Here is an 11550-nt window from a genome sequence, read left to right on the forward strand (position 1 = left end):
GACTGAGAAAAACTGTAATTGGAGAGGGGAGAGGTTAGTGCCTCCCTGTTGGATGGTAGCGCACAAGCAGACAGAATGAGAGCAAACTTGAATGAGAGAAGAGGCGGTTGCACGAATTCGATGAGAATCAACAGTTTAATAATCCAGCAATAGACTATTAACAAGTTAAGACCCAGATTAGTGAGATATTAACTCTTAAAAGCTCACGTTTTGAAAATAAGAGCGTGTGACGAAATTGTAAGGAGATGTAACAAGAAACGGTTAAATTAGGCTTTAATCAAGATTCTTTTCCTTGGAGAAACAACTTTATTTTTGTTTTCTGATTTATACTTCTCCTTGGTGAGTACCGATTTCTTTATGAGAAATGTATTTTGTTATTTTGAATGTGGATATTGTGGGTTGTGATGTAAAACATGAGTTTGAAAGAATAAGTCATGTAAATGTTTAAAAAAACATTATTTTTTCTCAGTAGCTTTGGTGCATTTCTCAAATCAGAAATTAAATTCTCAAAACTACTTGTACAACCTCCACATCATATAGTCATTTGTACACATCATAAATCCAGTTTCTCATTCTTTTGAACAAGTTGCGATTGCTTTGGTACATTCATGCAATTGATTATGTACATTTATCTGTGGTCTCCTACATTATCAGATGCTAATGTCATGTTGCTCAAAATGTATTATAGAGTTTTCTGTGTAAAAGTCTTACCCCTCAAACATCTCAGGTTACGCATGTAACCATGGTTCCCCAAGAGGGAACGAGACGCTATACCCCTAGGGGGCACTTTGGGGAATGCAGCCTGCATGACCGGTGTCTAAAGCACATGTGAAACAACGCCAATCTATTGATCCACCTGGCCCATGACGTCATAGACGGGGTGCCCGGAAGTATAAAAGGGCACCTGCTGAATACGTCATCCACTTAGCTGCCTGAAGGAGACGTAAACACACAGGCTGAAGGCATGTCAAGGGGGCACAGCGTCTCGTTCCCTCTCGGGGAACCATGGTTACATGCATAACCCGAGACGTTCCCCGCCATGCTGCGTCCCCTAGGGGGCAAATTGGGGAACAAAATCCAACCAAGCCGTGCCGAGGCGCATGCCTGTCCGCCTGGTGTGAGAGCACCAAAGTAGCGACAAACATACACCAAGCCTTTCCTCAGGAAGGGGCCATGCCACTGATGCCACGGACCACTCACTCAACTTCAGGGGAACCCGATAGATCAATGGTAACATCCCATCCAAGGAGGAACACAGCTATCCTCAGATAGCTATGCTCTGTGAGCAATAGTAGCCTGGATACACAAGACCACTGAAGAGGCTAAATAGAAAGCCTCTAGAGGAACTCAAATACCGCAACTTAAATCCCAGAGGAGAAATATCTGCTGAGCTAGAACATAGCTATCCTCAGATAGCTGACCAGAAAAACAATATACTGCTAGCCTAGATAGCCAGGGAAGACCTTCCTGCAAAACTGCCTAGACCACAGAAAGTGGGATAATACTTACAACCCTAACAGGGGAGAAGCATTGTCTAGGCAAGGGCTCAGGAGACCACTAATTAAAAACCCTCAGAAGGGGAGCAATCACAGAGCTAGCACATAGAAATTCTCATATAGCTATGTATTCAGGAAGGGGCAACCAAAAGTGGGACCGACCGAACTACCCAGACCACAGAGAGTGGGCTAATTAAACCCATAGGGGAAACAGCACTGTCTAGGTAAGGGCTCAAGAGACCGCTACTTAAACTCTACGCACTGCTACCAAACAGCTATCCTCAGCTATGGTCTGGAAAGAGTTAATTGCAGGTAAAAACACAGCTCAACCCTGCTGGTGATACAGGCATTAACAAGTTTCTCCAAGTCTTGCAATGTTTTTGAGATGATAGTATGCTGATTTAGTTACTGCTTTGACATGACTACTGAAACTAAGGTCTATCTTCAGAATCACACCAAGATTCTTGACTTGATTTTTAGTTGTTTGACCCCTAGAGTCAAGGTATGCATTCACTTTGAGAACTTGATCTTTGTTTCAAAATTCAATGACTTCAGTTTTCTCCTTGTTTAACTGAAGAAAGTTCTGGCACATCCAACTGTTAATTTCATCAATGCATTGGCAGAGGGAGTCAACAGGGCAGAGAACCTAGGTAGAGACAGGTAGAGAACCTAGACTCTGAACAGGGTTGAGAGTACCTTAGGCACATAGCCACTTCTCGGTTGAAGAAAGACTTTACAATTGTTAGGCCCAAACTCTAGACAGGAAGCACTGACAGACAGTGCTTGCAAGTCACCAACTCGTTTGACCCGATGCCAAGGCCAAAAGTAGAGTGGTTTTGAGCAACATGGGCCATAGGTCAGCCGTTTGAAGCAGCTCGAAGGGAGGGCCCTTGAGGGCACTTAGGACTATAGACAAGTCCCATGTCAGCGAGGTTTTAGGGTGAGGCGGGTTTAGTCTCTGAGCGCCCCTTAAGAACTTAACAACCAGCTTGTTCCTACCGATCGATCAGCCAGCCATGAGAGAATTATCCGCTGGTATGGCTGCCACAAACTATGAGTGTGGAAGGGGCATGTACCGTATCCAGCAACTCCTGAAGAAAAGTTAGCACGTGGGACACATCACAAGAATTCGGGTCCAGGCTTCATGCTGAACACCAGTCACAGACGACTGACCATTTGAGGGCAGACGGAGCTCTAGACTCTAAAATGGTATTAGTGACTCTTGCAGGGAGTTGGCTAGACTCCTGACAAGGGGCCAAGCATGAAGGTTCCACATCTGCAGCTGGAGATGCCAAATTTTGTCCTTTCTTTGCAAGACAAAGTCTCTCCTCAGTGTTATTGGCCACAGGGCTGCAGACTGCAGCTGAATCAGCTCTGGGAAACAAGTCTGTTTTTTCCAGAGAGGGGCCACCAAGAGGAGAGAGTATTTCGTTTCCCCAGACCTGCCTGACAACCTGAGGAAGCAGGGCAATAGGTGGGAAGGCATACAATCAGGTGTTGGGCCAATCATGGGCCAGAGCATCCCGTTATCTTGAGAAATAGATTGGGCAGTGATAGTTGACTTCGGCTGCGAAGAGGTCCACCTTTGCCTTGCTGAAGACAGACCAAATCATTTGAACCGACTGGGGATGTAGTCTCCATTCCCCTGGAGCTACATTGTCCCTGGAACACATGTTTGCTCTCTGGTTCAATTTGCCTGGCACATGAACCGTTCGTAATGAAAGGAGTTTGTTCTGTACCCAAAACAGGAGACGTCGAGTCATCCTGTAAAGGGGACGTGACCTAAGGCCGCCTTAGCGATTGATATAAGCCACCACTGTCGTATTGTCCGATCGGACTAGAACATGGTGGCCCCTAAAGGCTGGCAGGAAGTTTTTCAGGGCCAGACTGCTATCATTTCGAGGCAGTTGATATGTAGGTGTTGCTCATGGATCAACTAGGAGCCGAATGCTGAGTTGCCCTCATACAGCGCGCCCCAACCCATGTTGGACGTCATGTCACGTCAACTGTTGGCTGAATTGAATCTCAACCCGAGATGCTTTAAATGGTTCAGCAACAATCTGTGAGCAATAAGTTTCAGATCTGATCTGGCTAGCACCAGTCAGTCAAAGTAATACAAAATGCTGATTCCCATCTGTCTCAGAGGGGAAAGAAACCGATGTCTTTTCAGATGTGTCCACGCACTTGCAGCCCGAATGGCAGAACTGTATATTGAAAGGTCACTCCCTTGAATGCGAATCTCCAGAACGGTCTGTGACGGGGGACTATTTGGAGCATATCTGCACTGTTTCAAAGTCAACAATCTGAATGGCCGTCGCATGAGAGTACAATTCAGATGCCTGAGATCTAGTATTGGTCTGAGCTCGCCATCTTTCTTGGGAATGAGGAAGTAGTGGCTGTAGAAGCCTGAAACTCTGTCCGCTAAGGGGGCCATTTCTATTGCACCCTGTGCAAGCAAAGTTTGCACTACGGACTGAAGAACATGTGCTTCATTGTACTGTACCAAAGTCTGAACCACGCCTCTGAAAGGTGGCCTGCAAGCGAACTGAAGTGAGCAAACTATCCCTATTCTATGACTTTTAGAATCCAACTTGACACACCAAGAATTGTTTTCCAAGCCCAAAGCCGGTTGTCAAGTGGTTCTATTTTTACTAGTGGCACTTTGTCATGTGAGGAAGATTAACTGACACTTTAAGGGAGAGGAAAATTGATCTTTTGAGTATTTGGGTCAGCTATCACAACGTTAGTAAGTTGAGGCATACGTTGAGCTTGCATGATGAGCCCCTAAAAAAAACTCCACTGCTCGGAAGTATTCAAAGAGATGGGCGGTGATCATGAGCTTTCTCCGAGGGTGTTCCGGCCTTGGCAAAAAACTAGCCTTCTCCTCTTCCTCTCTGCTCGTAGATCAGGATGGCTTCTGAGACTCAGGGTCCAGCACTACACGAGGGCGAGGACTTTGCTGCTTCAGCAAGGGGTAGGGTACTTCCTGGCCATCCGGGGTCGCTGTTGAAACCCAGGCTCTCTCTTGAGCAGGGGCTGTGGTGGCGCTGGCTTTGCAGACTTCTGGAGATATATCCAGCTGCAGCCCCGCAGCCCCACACGTTTCAGGACACACAATCCAGACCACACGATCCAGGCTGGAAGTAAGGCGAACCATATATGGTTAACGGTGGATCTGTCGCAGTTTTGTAGTGCAATTTTCTTTTGTTAGATGTAATATGAGCTATCCCAAGAATTTTGATAGGATTTACAATATTTAATAATAATAATAATACACAAAATACTAAAAAAATTATATAAAAAAAACAATTTAATTATTTTAATTGATATTCATTTTGATCAATCTAGTAAACCGTAACATTTTTTTGACTGTAGGTTATGATAAGATATTTAGGTCATGTTTGTTTTGTAACAAATACTTAAAGACAGAGAATGGACCTTTGATGTCAAGAATACTTTTTATTTTAAAATTCAAATTGAACATGGAAAAAGTGCAACATACTAATAAATAAATTAAAAAAATTCAACAACCAAAAATAGAACTACAATTAAAATTTAGAAATGTAATTGTAAAATAAAAAAAAAGAAAAGCATTTGAAAAAGTCTTATACTTTTCACTCTTCAAAAGAAGAATTTAATTTTAAATCCCATTTTTTCATGGCATTCAACTAAAAAAAATCTCCATGTCTTCCCTGAATGAAAAATTAAATGTGAATGGGTCTCTGCAGTCTTCCACATCTTTTATGAGATTTTGGAGGGCCTTTTTCTTGTCAGCCTCTTCCATTCTGAGGAAAAGAGGCTCTTCCACAGGGCCCCTGAACACATTTCTATTGGCATGTATCCATTGTACAGCTAGTTTCATGTGTTTGATTATTGTGAGCTCCTTCATTACAAAATGGCAAAGAATAATAAAATGTTACTATTTCATACACATTTGCAACAACACATTTACTGACAAATACCTCACTGATGCTGGGTATAGCTTGTTATAGCTATGTATAGTAGTACATAGTATAGCTATGTAGCTCTAGTGTCTTCTGGAGGTTTTCTGTCCTGTAAAATTTTTTTGGTTGATTTTTTTTTTATTAATCTGGGATAGGGTGCAAGGTAGTGTGAACTGTAGGGAAATAAGGAAATACCTTTCTGGGACAACTCCAAAGTTCTCCAAAAGAATTAGTGCCCACCATCTCCTGATTTTTGGAAAGTCATGCTTTAAGACAGAAATACAGAGAAATCTTATAAATATCAAAACAGCATGAAATCCATGTGCTCCTAATTACTTACAGATGTAAAGTCGAAGGGGGCTTCCAACACAACGTGTAGAGCATACTAAAAAAAACTTAAGAAAAAGTCAAATCATAATTAAAATGAGGCAAAAGGAGTTTGAAAGATGAAAGATAGCAATGCCATTGTTTAGGGATCCCAGAAGAACAAACTGATACTGTCAATACATTAAATTGGAAGGCAAGCATTTGTTTATTCATAGCAAAACATGATTTGCCTTACCATCAACATGAAGACTCCACAGTCCACATAGCCAATCTGTTGGGGGACATCCTTAAAAAAAATGAAAAAGAAAAATATTTAGGTTGTAAGAGATTTAGAAGATATGTCCCAATTACAAAACTAACCTTGTTTTTTAGTAGCATCCATGTGCCAGGTGCAATTTTAGTCATCTTACTGAAACAAAAATACACAAATAATAACAACAAAGTTCATATGAAAGAGTATGAATACAAAGAAAATCTGCAAAAACAGTAGCCCCCAGTAACTGGGCCTTTCAGAAAATAAAACAATTGTCACACACATGCAAATTCAGAACATCATGCAAACATCCAAATAACCATTAAGCCAACATTTTGAACATTTGAAGGCAAACCTTATGAACAGCGAACCATGAACATTTTCACATTTAAGCAACCTGAAAATGTGCACATAGCACTCATCACCCAACCCATAGGGATTGGTGCAATAGTGCAATGGTAATTTTGAATTGTGACAAGACAAATGAAGGCAATTTACAGATGCAATTATATATTTAGTAACCAAATTCCATATAACTTACACACAACATCCTGGCTTCCAAGCAGGAATGACAATAGCATCTTTGAATGCAATGTGATCCTATAGTTAATTTTAGAATAAATTTTTTTAATAAAAAGGTTTTAACGTCAGATTTAAATTACATTTTCAGTATTATGAATGTGATGTAACTTTATGGCCTTACTGGAAAAGACAGTGATGGGTCCAAACTATTTGGAGGTAACCAGGTAGCCACAACATATGCGTCAGCTGTCCACACATCCATTCCCTACAATGACATACCATTGCACAAGTTACACAATTATGTCTTGAGCCATTTCAGAAAAGCAGCTTTAATAAAACTTACCTGTTCACTGTTATTTAAAAAAGTCAATAACAAACTTACAATGCTCTAGAATAGCATAAAATAAACCAACAAACAATGAAACTAATAGAATTATAAGAAAGCATTAAATATATCAAAAAGTAATACATTCAAACCATAAAGTGGCTTTATCGCAAAGCCCATTTACAACAAACAACCTAAAACGTAATCAAACTGTCCGCAGAAAAGTCCCGAAAATGATAAAGGATGACAACAATTCAAAGCTTCAGAAATAAAACGTGAAAGGCATGCACATAAATAGTATTTATAACATAAACATTTAACTTTTGAACAAATTTTTCATCACAAAATGACAAACTTTACTCACCCTGCTCTCCGCCATGTTGTTACGTTTGACTAACTCCGCCCCTGACTTCCGGCCTGGATCGTGTGGTCTGGATTGTGTGTCCTGAAACGTGTGGGGCTGCGGGGCTGCAGCTGGATATTATTGGACTTCTGGGTAGACACAGTCTTGGGGCTACTTGAAACAAACACTGAGCTGGGGCACTTGGGCAGAAAATGATGCAGAGCTTACAACGTCTTTTGTGCCTCGGTAAAACACTCCATGAACCCATCCATGGCAGGGACGAACAGTCCATTGGGTGAGACTGGGGAGTTGAGGAAGGCAATCTTCTCGGCGTCCCTGCCATAGGTGGGGCTCCAGCACCAACAGATTGGCCATGGCTTTGCTGATCGTTTGAGCAGTTGACTTAGTAACGCGCAGGGTGAGATCTGTTGCCATGCACAACTTAGTGAAGGTGTTAGAATCCCAGCCAGACTCATCCATGTTCATGATAAGTTTGGCTTGAAACACCTGGAACACCAACATAGTATGCAGGGCTGAGTATTTGGGAATAATTTAGCAGCATAAAAAAATATAATATCTACTTTGTATAATCTATTTTAAGTCATTTATGACCGTGAACACCACAAGTGTAACAAGGTGGTGGGGGGGTCCCAATACAAAAATGTTTTCTTGGGGAAGTTGTTATACTCTGTTGGTCAGTATCAGTACATTTTAGCCCAATACAATAAAATTAACTAGCTTTTTTTTTTTTAAGGAAAAAAATCCTCTCTGATTTAATCTGACAGAATATTAACTCTAGATTAAAGGGGTGCTTGATTGCGATTTCACTTTTTTAACATTAGTTTGTGTGTAATGTTGCTGTTTGAGCATAAACAATATCTGCAAAGTTGCAGCACTGAAAGTACAATGCAAACGGAGATATCGTCTTTTAAAATTCTGTCAGTTTAATGCCTACAGAAATGTTTTGTAGGGACTACAATGAGCTACTTCCCGGGTTTGTTACGTCATGAACTGAGATAAACCCCGCCCCCGTGAACATGCAGCAAAGGGGGTGAGGCCATGTTGTGCTGCTTTAGAGAAAAGAAAACTAGGAGTGCATGTTAAAATCTATTCATATATGAATCGCAAATATGTCTTCTAACGATTCTAATGGATTCCCAAGTTTCAAAATCAATGTTCTAAAGCAGCAGTTCTCGATCCTGTTCCTCACGTCACCCTGCTCTGCACACGCTCTGCATCTCTCTCTCATTCAGATCATCAGCTCAGCTCCAACAGTGAACTGTTCCATTTATACACTTATTTATACATGGACGCACGTGCAGTTGTTGTAATGTATTAAAACTTTAATCAGGATAAAACCGTATATTAAAAGCTAACAGAAGCAGTAGCATTTACAAATAACAGCGTATCTAAAAGTATGAGACAACAAAAAACAAAAAAAAACATAGATTTAAGAGCCGTGCTTGCACAGGATCTGCGCGATTCTCTTCACTAATATGCTCTGGGTCTCAATCGGGCTCAAATTGATAAGCAATTGTATCGTACATTTAACTAAACAAAACAGAGGTTTAGTATAAGCTGTAGACCCTGTTCTAAAATGGCGCTGATGGTTTTACTCAGGTAGTTAACTGACTCTTTTCATAGCTTCATTCTCTGGTTTTCCTGATAGTTTCATCCACCAAGTCTCATTTGCCCTTTCCCCTGTATGAGTGATTGTTTGTTTGTTAGACTAGTTTGTGTTAGTGTTTCGTTAATAAAACTCTTGTGCACAAATTACATGAGTTTCTGATTCTGCCTTGCAAATTAATTGTCCCTTTAGGATTTTGATCCTTACTACATGCTCGAATGCATTAATACTGTAAGAAAGTATTTTCTGTGACCACGGAAATATTTCCTAGAGTTGATATGAACTTACACTGAATGTTCGCTGGATGAACAGATTGGTTGATGGCAATTTAATTCTGCTACAGTTACTACTGGCAGCTGATATAAATAATTGTAATTAAACAATAAACTGTAATTATTTATATACATTTCCCTTTTGAGCTAATTTGCTACACAATATAGACGATGCCATTGTTTACAATACAACCGGAGCACATGCCGCTGAGGTGAGGGCGGGACGTTTAGACGTGCACTAGAGGCGGTTTAGGCAATCACAACACACTGGACCAGCTAAACAATCTGAGCCCATTGCGTATTTCTGAGGGAGGGGCTTCATAAAAGCAGGAAATTATCAGCACATTTATAGGAGAAGGGACAGAGCGGTGTGGAATAAGGTAAACTTAAATTATATGAAAAATAATGCTTTTTTTTACCAAGCACTAACACATGTTAGACTGCACCCCATAAACACAATCAAGCCTAGAAAAAAAACAAACAGTCAACCACCCCTTCAAAGACCCATCTCTTTAAGCTATGGAAACAGTATACCACAGTGCCATACTACTAAGTCTGATGGTTTATCAGCCCATGAATACTACAAAGACTGACAGCCAGAGAGAAAAAAAGAACAAAAAAAAACTCAAGCAGATAATATGTGGGTCACGCATCAAACCCATATCAAGATCATAACATCAAATAATATTGTGAGTGGCTCAGACTGCTGCTACACAAATATCCACAAAGGAAGCCTAAACAATACCTGAGAAGAAGCTAAACCCCTGGTAGAATGAGTATGAATGCCCAGAGGTGAAGTCAACCCACATGCCTCATTGGCTGCAGAAATAGCATTCCTCACCCGATGGGAAATCATTTGTTTAGTAACAGCTGCACCCCTGTAACAACCAAAATAACAGACAAACAACTGATCAGACTTAAGTCACTGACCAGTGTTGTCAATGTAAGCCATTAAAATGGAAAAATCAACACAACTTTTTGGAACATACCCCAGCATAGGCTTCAACAAAAGTTGTCCTCTTAAGAGAGAATAGGGTGAATAATGAAAACCTTAAAAGTCATAAACTCGAACAGGGAATCCATCAATCAGTGCAGGATGAAAGACAAATCCCACAAAGGGAAACCATCTTGCTCCTTGCATGAAATGGGAAACCATAAAATGTCTCCCATCAGAAACACCTCCCAGGAATATGCTCAGGAGCAATCACAGCTACAAATACCTGGAGTGTAAGGAATTAAACTGGATCCAAGCTGTGCACCTTACACCAAGACAAAAAAAAGTGGACACTTAAAAGCATACAACCAACTTGTAGAGGGAGCCCTCGCATTCAAGAAGAGAGGTCAGTACTCTGTTCAGAGGCCAAAGCCAAAGGTTCCACGAGGGTGATAATTTGTGCCCTGAGCATGAGACAGCATGTCTGGCCTGAACATAATCTCACAGCAGAGATGGGAAGTAACAAAGTACAAATACTTGTTACAAATGTTACTGTACTTAAGTAGATTTTTCTAGTATCAGTACTTTATTTATTTTTCTGACTACTTTTTACTTTCACTCCTTTCATTTACTTCTTACGTTTTCAAACTAGGCTCGTTACTTTAGTTTTAATCTGCACTTGGATCACCATTCGATAACAAAATTCTAATAAATCATGAATCTGTAAGTCTTTACTGGCACGCTCTGCCTCTCCACCAAAATGTTTCTATCAGGGTAATCAATGCAAGTGACTCGAGAATGGAGTGGAAATGCCCAATTGGATCAGAGAGGCAAAATTACTGACCTGTTCAGGACTTCAAGTGCAGGTCAGTTTCAACTGTAAATAAGCTACTGTAGTTTTGTCTTTGTGTACTTAAGCATAAAACTGCTAGCAACTCTAGCAGTAGCAGTCAGAGTATTAATAATACTGTAAACTAAATTAAACTAAACTAAATTACAATCATTACTCAAAATGTGTTATGCTAAAGGGCATCATTATTACCTACTGTAAAGTTACAGTAGTAATTTAGCAAAAAATGTCAATTTTAAGAACATAATTTTATGATGTTTAGAGCATGCTTGGGCAGATAACAACGAAAATAAAAAAAGGTTACTATAGTTAAACAATGGTAACCACAAATTACCCATGGTTTTACTACAGTAACCATAGTTTAACCATGAAATTTGTAGTTAAACTATGGTTGTAAATTAAAAGAGATTGTAATCAATCCACCAAAAAAAAAAAAAAAAAAAAAAACATGGTTACTATACTTTTACTGTAATAAACCATGGTTAGAGAAATGGTTAAAGAAAAACTCATGATAATGAAGTAACTTGTTCAGTATTATGATTTTTCTGTAAATATATTGTCATGATGTAATTATTATTGTATTAATTCTGACACTTAGGCAATTTAGAAAATATCCTTTTGGGTTACACTTTACTTGAAGGGGTGTGCATAAGACTG

Source organism: Sinocyclocheilus grahami, unplaced genomic scaffold, assembly GCF_001515645.1.
Source record: "Sinocyclocheilus grahami isolate Dianchi unplaced genomic scaffold, SAMN03320097.WGS_v1.1 scaffold1230.1, whole genome shotgun sequence".
Classification (NCBI taxonomy): domain Eukaryota; kingdom Metazoa; phylum Chordata; class Actinopteri; order Cypriniformes; family Cyprinidae; genus Sinocyclocheilus; species Sinocyclocheilus grahami.